We start from the raw sequence: 13,473 nt of genomic DNA, 5'->3' as shown, positions 1-13,473 counted from the left end.
GCTCTGGGGCAACATCCCTGGTTTCTGGGGAAGGGTCAATGTCTGCAATACCATCTCTATTTCCTGGAGTAGGTATCAGGGTTGTTATCCAACTCAATTCCCCCTTATCTCTAAATGTTAAATAGGACAAGCCTATCAGTAACACCAACCACTGTATAATATCATTAGCATTTAGAGGAGATCTGAACCCTTCAAAAAGTAGTGGGGTAGACCCAAAAATCTGGGTGAAGGGTTGGGAGAAAATTTCCCCTGGTGTCATTCCCTCACAGTAAGTACCATTATTAAAGTAACCCCAAAAGTATACAGTGAGTGTGTGATAGCCCTGAATCCATGTACCCGCCTTCCAAAGGAAGGTAAAAATCCATGAATTCCTCACCTTGTTAACCCATAAAGCAAACTGGATAACAGCCACAGTAGCCTTAGTTATAGGGCCCATGTTTAGATAAGGGCCTGCAAATGGGAGAAATACAGCCACAACCACACCACCCAAACCAGGGTAAACTAGACAACATATTGCCACTTCATGAGGTTTCTGTATCAGCACAAAAATTAGGTGACTCAAAAACTGTTATTCCTTTTATCCTTCGATGCCCTTGAGCCCCACGTTGGGCGCCAAAATCTGTCCTAGTTTGGAGGACAGGTGTCTGCTAAGAAAGGCAGGAGCCTCTCTTTGAAATGGAGAATGTAAACCTCCTCCCTCCAAATTATTACAGTTTTGAAATCAAGCGGCTCTCAGGCAAAGATATGGGAATTAGGAATAACAGTTCTTTACTAGGGAAATTAAAATAGAAATACAGTACTACAAAGAAACAAACCCCAAGCCCTGAAAAAGCCAGAGTCCAACCTGACACCCAGTTAGGCAGGGTGTTGGTAGCAGTCCAATTAAATGGTGGCTGCAGTCCTCCTGGAGTGACAGATGTGATTCAGTTGAAGCAGTGGTCCTGTAGAAGGTGCAGTTTCCTTATGGAGGTCCAGCGGTGATGCGGAGAAATCCAGTTTCTTTCTGGAGTCCAGTGGAGAAAGGGGCTACCTTAGTGTCCCCAAAACCTCTGTTTTATCTTGGTAAGAAATGTTGGGCCCTTCCCCCTGGCTGGAGCAACTTTCAATGGGATCAAGTAATTTTATCAGTCACACAGTTGGACTCAATGTGCCATTAGCAGAAGATACCTCCCTGAAAGAAAAATGAGTTGTGAAAAGATAAAGAACAATGCCCCACCTGGTTTGAATGGATGGCCCATTAGCAAAACATCTCCCACAGAGATAAGGATCACCGTCACCACACTTAACAAATGGTTATAGAATAGATACCTTTATCACATCCTGTATTGTAACCCCAGACATTCAGGCTTAACCCTAGGTTTTCCACAGCAGTCTTAGGTGCTGGATTTTATAAAAATAAGTAGTTTAATAGAGTGGTATAGCAGCAGTTCAGCTTGAGCTGGGTGCCTCTAATAGGCACCCAGAACAAAGAAATCTCTGGGCTTCTATACCTTCAAAACACAGTACTGTACCAGCTGCTAGAAAAATTACTAAGAAAGTGAACTCTATTCTAGCCAAATGCATATCTATGGTGAAAATACAGTTTGCAGCCTAAGGTTTCAGTAAGTACAGCTACTCATGTTAAGCAAGTAAAGTTAAGCAAATGGCATACTAAATCACACAATATTATGACTTTTGAATGGCTTGTTCTTATTTAAAACTTATTTATTAAGCTAAAAAATTCATATCTCACATAAGTCATATTAAAAGTGATTGGTTCATGGGCACTGAACAGTATGAATATTTAAGTAGAAAAAGAAAAATACATTTACAAATATGAATTCACTCGGTGACACTGGGATGGCTTTGGCAGTCCCACCTGTATAATATAAGAATGTGATTCTCTAGGATGGAGGAGAATTCTAAGATCTGCTACCTTTGAAGAGAATTATTAATTAAAGCATTAGTAGGCAGTTGAATGAAAGCCAAAAGAGCAACCGGCCTGTCTGAACACAAAAGCAGATGTGTGTTTCTGTATGAAGTTTCAAATGTGAAGTACACACTCCTGGTTAAAGGCAAGAGACAGACCTAGTTTGGAAAGGAACTGTTTAACAGTGATCTCATGGCAATTCAGAAATGAAGAGTGTGACCTGCTTGTCTGTGATTGGTAAAACAGGATACCTTTCTGCTTCCTGTATTCTGTTACAGGAGATAAAGACACGGGAAAGCCTGCATCAGGATGGAGAAATTTATGTATGTTATTGTCCACACTTGGGAACCATTGAGTAATACGAGACGTTTTTTAACCCTAGAAAAGGGTAACTTCTGATCACTTCTGAAGCCTACTCAGATGATTTTTCATCAACCTGTGTCAAGTGTGGAAGGAGAAGACTGGAGGCCAGAGTGTGCTCTGTTGGCCTCTACTGTGAGTTGTGAGCCTTTTGAGATGCAGCTTTCTAAACTTCATATAAGCCAGTTTCCACTTAACCTGAGAAGATAATAACAGGCTCAGAGTTTCGGAGGGCCTATGATGCAACTGTTTTGTCACTCTGAGTCCCTTCTAGTCCAGTGTGGTAGAGTGGCCTTGAGTATATTAATGGCTGCTGAAAGGGAGCACTCTGGTCAAATTATGGCATTTTTCCTAGGAATTACAGTAATTTCATGATTATAAGCTGCACCATTTTGACTAAAATTTGATCCCACCCCGGAAATGCGGCTTACATTCAGGAGTGGCTAATATGTGAAAAAATTTCTGAAATTTCAAAACCCAGAAGGGCAAGCTGAGGTGCCGAGCTGAGCACCTTCCAGTAAAACCCGGGATTGCGTGATTGTTACAAATTGGTTACTCTGTTGCATGGCAGGTGGAGGCAGACTCCATGCCAGCAGTGCAGGGGGGGAGGCAGGGGCACCCTCCTGCCAGCCCCGCGGCTCAGGGGAGAGGCAGGGGGGCTCCGTGCCTGCCTCCCACCGGCGCCGTGGGAGTGGGAGCGGGCAGGGGGCTCTGTGCCCACCTCCCACTGGCGCCATGGGACCGGGGGCTCTGTGCCTGCCTGCCGCGGGAGCGGGCGGGGGGCTCCATCCCCTCCTGCCGCCGCCTCGGGAGCGGGCGGGGGGCTCCGTGCCCACCTGCCGCCGCGGGGCAGCGCTGGGTCGGGGCGAGCGAGCCTGGCGGCAGCGGCGGTCAGCCCCAAGCGGCCCTGCTGAGCAGCAGCGCCGAGCTGGGCCACCTGGCCCCGTCGGCAGCCCCAAGTGGGTCGAGCCCGCACGGCCTTGAGCCGAGCCAGTAAACCCCGTGATCCTGCGATTCTGTTACTAATTGACAACTTTGTTGCACGCGGATCCTCGCTGCGAACGACAGAGAGACTTATAATCAGGTGCGGCTTATATATGGACTAAGAGCTAAAGGTTGCCGACACCCAGAGATGCGGCTTATAATCAGGTGCGACTTGTAATTGTGAAATTACTGTACTTTTGAAAATACTTGGTGCTATAGTGCAAAGAGAAACACATCTTTTGCTTTCATTGATGTTAATTTTTCAAATGAGTTTAACGGATAAATTAGAAGAATGCCTAATGCCTTGTAAATTCCACCTAGGAATACTGATACTGTTGTTTGCTATATGGTAGCAGAGGACAAAGTATGTTGTCACAAGTATGGCAGAAGCAATAAGGTTAGCTAAAGAAATAAGATAGCAAAGAAAGGCATGAGGAGACTGGACCAGAGGTAGAAAATTCAATGATTATTTATTAATGAATGCAACTGTAAGGCTTATACATGACTGACTTGTGTTGCACTTCCTAAGTGAGCCCTAATGTTTTGTGACCCTCTCTGTTAACTCAAGGAAACCTTCATGTGCTTTCCCTATGGCAACCTCTGTTCCTTCTTGTAGGCATCCCCTCAGTTTTCAGTAATGGAAGAATTATGCCTAGGAACAAGAGTATCTTGGTATTGCTAAACAGATCCCAGTAAGAGTACAAATGTGTCTACATGAGGGGTGTGCTGCTGAGAAAATAGATTGGTGGGAATACAAAGTGACATGTGGAACTTCTGTTTGGATGCCAAGTGCGTTGTTGCTGTTTGACTGTGCATGTGTCACTGAGAACTTCTCTGAACTTCAGCAACACAATTTGAGGCATGTATAAAAAGTTGGGGAACATGGTACGGAAAAGGTGTGAGAAGGCATTTGGGAATTTTCCCTGTCCTTGTCAGATTAATGATTCTTAGGGGTATGAATGAGTGTCAGTGTGAGGAGTTCCCGAAAAATCATTTGGTTGGTGGAAATTGAAAGTAAACTAGTTAAGCATGAATGTTCTTTTAGGGTGCTAAGTACCTTTTCACTGCTAATCTTTATTTACTTTCAGGCAAATGGAAAAGGTACCATAACTGACAAAACAAAAATGTCTCTTGTGACATCCCACCCTTAAGGGAAAGGGAGCACTCCAGATTTGTAAATGTTCGTGGTTGAAAGGAATAACAAAAATCAGGTGGTCTGCAAAGGCTTAGAGAGATTTATTTGTAAATTATACATTTGGCTTGGAAATTGGTGTGTTAGTCCATGATCTCCTGTATAAGCACATGGCAGTGGATTTTGGATAAAGGGGTAAGGTGAAAGGGAAGAGAGGAAGAGATGAATTAAAGAGGGGGGAGAAACAAAGAAATCACTAGTCACCCTGGGCCTGGTGGGGGTACCTTTTTTGTAGATAAGTTTTCTCTACCCTGGAGATAAGTTTCTTGTTTCTATGCAAATCAGTTCTCATACACAGACTCTTCTAGACCTTTCTGGAAATGGATCAGAGGGCTTACGGGGGTCTTTGGTGGTGTTGATTCTCCCATCCCCCTGTCCATGCCCACTTCTCAATCTCATTCCTGTGCTTGCGCTGGACTGTGTTGTGCTTATCTCCAAGAACTAGAACTAGGACGTTTGTCCCAGAAAAGTGCTGCTCTACCTCCATACAGCCCCTTCTCCAACCACATCCTGTTCTTTCTCACAGTGTGTTATTACCAACAATCCTTGGTTGGTTCCACAGACATCCGGCTATTGGTGTTTGAGGCACACACATTAGCCCCTTATCTTCCATGCTTCTACATCTCTCTATATATGACTATAGGGAGAGTGTTTTGTTTTAGTGTTTCTTCTTTAGACAATTTGTAGGAATGTCAGAAATAAGTCCCCGAACAAAAAAGACTTCTTGAAAAAGAGTACAGTAATTTCACGATTACAAGCCGCACCGTTTTGACTAAAATTTTGCTCCCATACTGGAAATGCGGCTTACACTCAGGGACAGCTAATATGTGAATAATTTTCTGACATTTCCAACCCCAGAAGTGCAAACCGAGGTGCCGAATCGAGTAACTGCCAGTAAAACCCGGTTTTTCGCGATTGTTACAAATTGGTTACTCTGTTTTGCAGCGGGTGGAACCGGCTCTGTGCTGGCAGCACGGGGGTCGGGGGGGGAAAGCGGGGGAAGGCAGGGGAGCTCCCTCCTTCAGGGGAGAGACGGGGGGCCCCGTGCTGCCATCCCCGTGGCCCGGGGGGAAGGCGGGGGGCTCCCGTCCTCGCCTGCCGCGGGAGTGGGGGTGCTCCTTCCCTTCCTGCCACCGCGGATGCCAGCAGGCTGCATCCCCGCCTGCCACTGCCACTGCGGGTGTCAGCAGGCTCCTTCCCCTCCTGCCACCACAGGTGCTGGCGGGCTCTGTGCCCACCTGCTGCCGCGGGGCAGCACCGGGTCGGGGCAAGCGAGCCCAGCAGCGGCGGCGGCTGGGCCACCTGGCCCCATTGGCAGCCCCATGCCTGCACGGCCCGAGCCGAGCCAGTAAACCCCGCCATGCCGCAATTCTGTTACTATTTGGCAACTTTGTTGCACGCGGGTCCTCGCTGCGAACGACAGAGCGGCTTATAATTGGGTGCGGCTTGTGTATGGACAAAGAACGAAATGTTTGCCAACACCTGGTGATGCGGCTTATAGTCAGTGTGGCTTGTAATCGTGAAATTACTGTAAACTTTAAAATTGAATTATTTAGTTTTGTCCAAGTGGGAAACATTTTTAACCTTGTGATGTAAAGCATCTTGGGGATTATTAAAGGATGCTGCATCTGAGGAATAGTTTTAAAATAGAAGAAAGTGCTGTGAAGGAAGATGGAAATAGAGGTAGGGGAAAGGAGTGGCAGACAAGATGTGGGACTGGAAGCAGATTGTACAAATTTGAGCTCTTGATTTGGCTTATTAATCACAAGTATTAGTTTTCAGTTTTTTCCCCCTTAACTTACAGTGCTGTTATGTTAAATACAAATCAACAGACTCAGTAATAATGATGTTACCAATGTGGAGTTAATAAAGATGTGAATGAGGATGATGTTTATGTATGGAAACTCATATAGCCTGCAGTGGGCTTGCAAAGGATTTTACATAAGTATAAATCCCTGTCTTTATTCCTTATTATTCAGTCTTATTTCTTTAATCTTAAAAAAAAAATAGCACATACTGGCTACATGGAGAATTAGTATCTTACATCTGCAGTTACATTGAAAAGGAGGTAACTGGGCAACTACCTGGGGAAACAAAACCAATTCTGTATATTAAAATTTTTTCTTAAGACATCACACAGAAACTCTGTGGAGTTTTGAGTATTTACTAGATATTTCCTCTTTAAGCCAGTGCTGGGAAATGATCAACATCAACATTTTCAACTAAAAATAATTACACTGTTTGTTTCCAAAATGTACTTGCCCCCATACCTTCTATGAAAGCACTCTAGCACCTCTTGGCCTGAATTGTTGCAGGTGCCAGAGGAATTGCAGTAGCCTGAATGAAAAGTGTTTCTAGGTGCACCATTGTATAATCCTATAGAAAAGTTAGTTGCTTCTGTGGACGTGAAATTTAGTGTCGTTGGCTGAAATAAAAAGAAAGAGAGTAAAGGGCAAATCTTTAATGGTTCGTAATATTTAAGTGTGATTGTATTTTAAATAATTCAGCATTTGGTTTTCTGCATCCTAACTTTTATAGATGTACAACTGAAAGGTAAAGAGAAGGGACAGGTAGGACGAAACAAAACAACCAGTCCTTATTCAAAAGGGAATAAACTTGAATAGCATGATTGATATTTTCTTACAGGCATGCTGAGTGTTCAGTCTCTTAGCCTTTTTTTGTAACGTACAAGTCCATGGGAGATCCTGAACTTCAAATCACAACAGTTCTTATAAATAAATTATGTTGGAGGTGGTCGCTTCTCAAAGTAAGTTATAAAAAATGGTATTCTGGTAATTTAATGATACTTCTACTTTAATAGTTTCATAAATTTAACAGAAAAAACCTAATATGTTATTATCTTGGTTAGGAGTAGCCTTAAATAACTTTGAAACTGAAGAACAACATGAAAGAAAAAAAATTATAGTGGGGGAAGAAGGGAATTGTGTAGCTTAAAAGTTACAAGGAAGTTGGTTTTTTTAGGACTGCTGCAAAAGTCAGATGGAACATTTTAGAAAATTTTCAGGTCATTCTAGAATGTGAATGTAATCCAGAAGGAAAGGATTATTACATGTTTGGTTTAGACCAAAATAAAATTATTTTTGGGCTAATATCTATGGCTGATTATTAAAAAGAAATAAAATCAAATAGTGTGACAGGAAGTAAAGAATTGGAGAGAAATGGATGAAAAGTTACCAAAAATATGTAGTATACTTTTTATTGGCTTTATAACTTTTTAAAACTAGACTTGTTACTAAGGGAAACAGGAAGTAGTCACAGATAGTCATGTAGGTTGAATTGCTATGACAAGGCTCCTTCAAAATACATAGCATAATTTCAGTGCAAACCAGAGAGTTCTTAAATTTTGATGCTTTGCAAGGCATGGGGGAAAGGTGGGTGTGGAGGAGACGAATACCCTAGCGGGGCCCCCCTGGAGTGCGCTCCCTTAAGATAAGAAAAACTGCTTACTTAGAATGACTAATGCTAGAAAAATGTTAGAACTTTGCTTATCTTTCTAGAAGATAATTGGCTAGAATTGAATCCTTTCTGTAATTGGTTATTTCACATCTAAAACTTTTACGTATTGGATAGCTTTTCAATCCTGTGCCCTATTGGATAGATTGTCAAGCCACCCTAACCCTACAAAAACCTCTCTAGTACACCATGTATTTGGACTGCTGCATGACTCCCTTCACAGAAGAAATGAAACCCTGTGGAATTGTCTGTTCTGCTTTCCCGATCTCTGACTGTTGGCTGAGGAGGCTTTGCAAGCGAAGATGATCTCACAAAAGAGCTGACTGCCTAGACTTAGACATTGCTTGCAGACCTTGTGGCTGAAGCCTGTCTGAAGCAGCCAGGATAATTTGTTCTTTAAGGAACATTGTATCCGGGCCTGTTGTGGCAGCCTGGGGCAAAACCCTAAGACCCCAGCCAGTCACAGGTGGGGAAGAGGATATATGGAGTTGCAATAATGCCAAGGTGGATTTTGGACTAAAAGGAAATTGTACTTGTGGCAAGATCAGACTTGGAATCCCATCAATAGGAGGAAGGTGTTAGTGAACTAGATTTAGTGCAAAGAGTAGTGAAATAACTGAAGCTGGAAAGATTGTGTTGCAAAGGTAGAGTGTTAATAAACGATAGTAATAAACTTAGCAGCTTAAGTAAACTAATAAAAGGGTGATGGGTTGTGTTCAGTATTTAAAAATAATAAACTCATAGAATCATGGTCATAAGAAGGAACAACAGATAAATGTTTAAATTGAATATCAGGAAAATGTCCCAAGTATTATTCTAAGTACAGTAAATTCACGAATACAAGCCGCACTGAGTATAAGTCGCATCTCTGGGTGTTGGCAAATATTTCGGTTTTTGTCCATAAATAAGCCGCACCTGAATATAAGCCGCTCTGTCGTTCGCAGCGAGGACCCGCATGCAACAAAGTTGCCAAATACTAACAGAACCGCGGCATGGCGGGGGGTTTACTGGCTCAACTAAGGCTGTGCAGGCTCGGCCTGCTAGGGGCTGCTGACGGGGCCAGGTGGCCCAGCCCGGCGCTGCCACTCGGGGCTGGCCGCCGCCTCTGGGTTCGCTCGCCCCAGCCCCGCTCACACCGCGGCGCCGGCCGGGCACGGAGAGAGCGCCCCGCTCACGCCGCGGCGCTGGCCAGGCACGGAGCACCCCCTGCTCCCGCCACGGCGGCGGAGGGCGGGGGCAGAGCACACCCCGTCCTCCCCGGGCCGCGGCAATGGCGGCGCAGGGCCCCCGTCGGCTCCCCGGGCCGCGGCAATGGCGGCGCAGGGCCCCCGTCGGCTCCCCGAGCCGTGGCAATGGCAGCGCCCCCCCCTCCGTCCTCCCCGGGCCGCGGCAATGACGGCGCGGCCCCCCCCCCCTCCTCCCCGGGCCGCAGCAATGGTGGCGCAGGGCCCCCGTTGGCTCCCCGAGCCGCGGCAATGGCGGCGCGCCCCCCCCCCCCGTCCTCCCCTGGGCTGCAGCAGAGGAGGGAAGAAGAGAGCTCTCCCGCCTCTCTCCCCGCCCCCCGTGCTGCCTGCAGGGAGCCAGGGCAACACAGTAACACTGTAACAATCGCAGAATGCTGGCTTTTACTGGCAGGTGCTTGGCTCGGCGCCCTGGCTGGCACGTCTGGGGTTGTAAATGTCAGAAAATTATTCACATATTAGCCGCCCCCGAGTATTAGCCGCACTTCCGGGTTTCCACCAAAATTTTTGTCAAATTGCTGCGGCTTGTATTCGTGAAATTACTGTAGGTTCAGTCTCCCAAAGGCGGTGGGGAAGCAATGGATCCCTTACCCTCTCACCACCAGGTGGGAGGAAGAGACCTTAGTGATGAAGGGGACTCAAAACAGGGTTCTGCTTACGGTGGCAGGCAAATCCCCTCCCAACCTACCCCACCTTTTCAGGTGCCCTTATACAATAGGTGCAAGGCTCTGGAATGTGAGGACCAGGGAAATGAGGACCAGGGAAAGAAGAATGGGGATGAAGGTGGTTCTGGGATGGAGGGGTCATCTAGGGCAAGGCAGTCTATCTCCCCATCATGACCTCCTCAATTACAAAAAAAAAAGAAAGGTAGTAGTCATTGGTGACTACCTTTTGAGAGGAATGGAGGGCCTGATATGCTGACCAGACCTAATCCATAGGAAGATGTGCTGTCCCCCTAGGGCCTGGGTAAGGGACATCACCAAGAAACTTTTCAGCCTGGTATGGCTCACTGACTATTATCTGCTACTGGTTTTCCAGGTGGTACTGACAAAGTCCCAACAAGAAGTCTGCAGATGATTGTAGGAGAACAGATTATGGGACATAGGAAATAGGGCTGCAGCCGAGCCTCATCTCTAATGGGGTGCAGCTGTATAAGACAGGTGAACAGCATTGAAGGAGAAGCAGCATGGAATGCTGATGTGTGTTGACCAACCACAAAAAAGTAAAAGAGCCCACAGGTGTTATGCATGTGAGAGAAAAGGTATAAAGAGCTAAGAGGAGAGAGGTGGTGTTGTTGGAGCTAGCAGGTTGTGCTGTGAGAGGAAGGAGTCTGTATTGTGTGGTGCTGCTTGTGGGATTACAACAGAGAAAAGGCAGAAGGCTTTAATAAACTGCTGATGTTTGCTACCATTTTTAGCATTAGCCTTTTGAGCTCACCATCAATCAGGGGAGATTTTAGATAACAAGGGACTGATGCTGGTGTCAGTTGTGTCATTGCCATCAAATTGGTGCCCTGTTTTAGGGGTGAGTGACAACAGACAATCAAGAGGGATGTCAGGGCCTTGAGATAACTGGTTGAGCGATCTGGAGCACTAGTGTTCACTTCTGTCCTGCTAGTTGCAGGGAATGATGGGGCAAGAAACAGGAAAATCATGCAGATGAACATGTGGCTTTGAGACTGGTGTTACCAGAAGAATTTGGGGGTTTTTGATCATGGGTCAGTTTATACAACACTGAGACTGCTGGCAACAGATAGCATCCACCTGTCTCAAAGGGGAAAAAGGCTCTTGGGTGTTAACAGGGCTTGTTGAGAGAGTTTTAAACTAGATTGGAAGGGAGATGGATGGGACAGAGTCAGGCTTGACAGATAAAGTTTGGGTAGGGGAGAACTCTAGTGACCACCCAAGTAGCAAAAGGAGACTTAAGAGGGGATGCCTTGAGCAAGCACAAGCAACCAAAGATGTAACTACAAGGTGAGACTTAGGGCATTCCCTTCCACCCCCACTGGGATATTGACACACTCAAATACCTCTATAAAGTGCCTGTACAGCAAGACGTGCAGTATGGGAAACAAACAGGAGAAACTACAGATCTGTGTGCAGTCACAGGGCTTTCATTGTGATTGGGATAGCTCACATGACTGCAATATTGTCATGAAGGGCCACACCCTGTTTGGGAGGCAGAGATCAGGAAGGTGCAGTGGGAGAGTCGCCCTCTATGTGATGCTACATTTGGAATGTATGGAGCTCTGTCTTGGGGTGGATGACAAGCGAGTTGAGAGCTTATAGGTTAAGATAAAAGGCAGGATAGTAAGGGTGACACTATTGTGGGTGTGTGCTACAGGCTACCTGAGCAGGAGAAAAAAAGTTTATGAGGCCTTCTACAGGCAACTTGAAGCAGCCTTAACGTCACAGGCCCTGGATCTTGTGGGGGACTTGAACTACCCTGACATTTTCTGGAGAAGCAACACAGTGAAGCACAAGCAGTCCAGGAGGTACCTGGAAAGCATTGATGACAACTTCCTCTCACAGGTAGTGGAGGATCCCACAAAGAATGGTGTGCTGCTTGACCTCATACTGACAAACAGGGAAGGCCTAGTCGGAGATGTGAAGGTTGGGGGCAGCCTCGACTGCAGTGACCATGAGATTGTGGAGTTCAACATCGAGCAAGGAGGAAGCAGGACAGCACATATGATCGCAAACATGGACTTCAGGAGAACTGACTTAGGCCTCCTCAAGGATCTTCTTGGAAGAATCCCATGGGAATGGACCCTGCAGGGAAGAGGAGTCCAAGAATCCTGGTCAATATTCAAGCACCTTCCAGACTCAAGAACAATGCATCATGATCAGCAAGAAGTCGGGCAAAGGGGGCAAGAGACTTGTGTGGATGAATAAAGAACTCCTGTCTCTACTCGAGCATAAGCAGGAAACACACACAAGATGGAAGCAGGGTCAGGCCACTTGGAATGAATAGAGAGGTTTTCAGAGTAAGTAGAAATGAGATGAGGAAGGCCATGGCCTATCTGGAATTAAATCTGGCCAAGGATGTTAAGGACAACAGTAAGGGCTCCTTCAAATAGAACAATAACAAAAGGAAAACTAAGTATATGTGGGCCCGTTACTAAATCCAGGGGGAACTCCAGTGACAGAGGACGCAGATAAGACAGAGTTACTGAATGCTGCCTTTGTATTGGTCTGCACTGACAAGACCAGCCCTCAGGGATCTCTGACCCAGGAGAGCAGGGTAAAGGAATGATGGAAGACATTCATTTGGTCAGGGAGGATTGAGTCAGAAAACACCTAGGCAAACTTGACATCCACAAGTCCATGGGGCCCTGACAAGATACATCCAGGAGTGCTGAGGGAGCTGGCAGACGCCATAGCGAGGCCACTCACAACCATCTTTGAAAGGTCATGGAGATCAGGAGAGGTACCTGAGGACTGGAAGAAAGCAAATGTCACCCCAATCTTCAAAAAGAGCAAGAAGGAAGACCCAGGGAGCTACTGGCCAGTCAACCTCACCTCAATCCCTGGAAAGCTGATGGACCCCTCATTCTGGAGGCCATCTCTACCTATATGGAAGACAAGGTGATCAGGAGCAGTCAGCATGGATTCACTAAAGGGAAGTCATATTTGACCAGCCTGATTGCCTTCTACGATGAAACAACTACCATGATGGATCAGTTTTTTGCATCTGTAGAATTGTTTCCTGTAGTTTCTTGATGCTGGATGATGTGGGCTGTGTGCTGTCCTCCAGTGTTTGCCAAATAAACTTTGCGACAAATTACGGGACAAAGCGTTTTGCTACTACAGTGGAAGCTATTGACTCTTCTGATACCACTATATTAATTATATGTTTTAAAAGAAAATTGCTCTCTCAGGGGAAGGTATTGGGTTTATTTTGCCCTAAGGAGAGAGTTAAGACATTAGAAAGGAGCCTCTAGAGGTGGTTTAGTTCTTGAATTGGAATATGTTGACAGTAGGATTATGGATGGTGAGGAGGTGGTGTGTTCATGTTTTGTTCAAGCTCTGTATGAATTTGTGCATGAAACTGGGAGATCCCATGGGACAGTTGAGTAACCTCTCACTGTCATAGGAGGAAGTTCTTCCAGTGTTTGCAATTAATCACTGGGTAGAGACGTGTTCATGTAAATTATGTCTGGTACCATAGTGGCTAAGAAATACCTGAAATCAGAAATTAAATGGGGAAAATAAACCCACCTCCCAAAATTGTAAATCTGCAAAACAGTTTTCTAGAGGTTCCCATGTTTCCAACCATTATCTCCTTTCTTTGTGTTCCACAAATAATGAAAA

At 45.7% G+C, this 13,473-nt stretch overlaps 1 protein-coding gene across 5 annotated transcripts in view; it reads left to right on the top strand.

The window, feature by feature from the left end:
• Nucleotides 1-13,473, top strand: part of LOC117005092 (ubiquitin-associated protein 2-like) — a 222,010-nt gene that overhangs the window by 89,770 nt on the left and 118,767 nt on the right. The window lies entirely within an intron of this gene.

The sequence above is a fragment of the Catharus ustulatus genome, chromosome W, assembly GCF_009819885.2.
Source record: "Catharus ustulatus isolate bCatUst1 chromosome W, bCatUst1.pri.v2, whole genome shotgun sequence".
NCBI lineage: Eukaryota > Metazoa > Chordata > Aves > Passeriformes > Turdidae > Catharus > Catharus ustulatus.
Note: the sequence above shows the minus strand (reverse complement) of the source record. Positions and strands in the feature narration are given on the sequence as shown.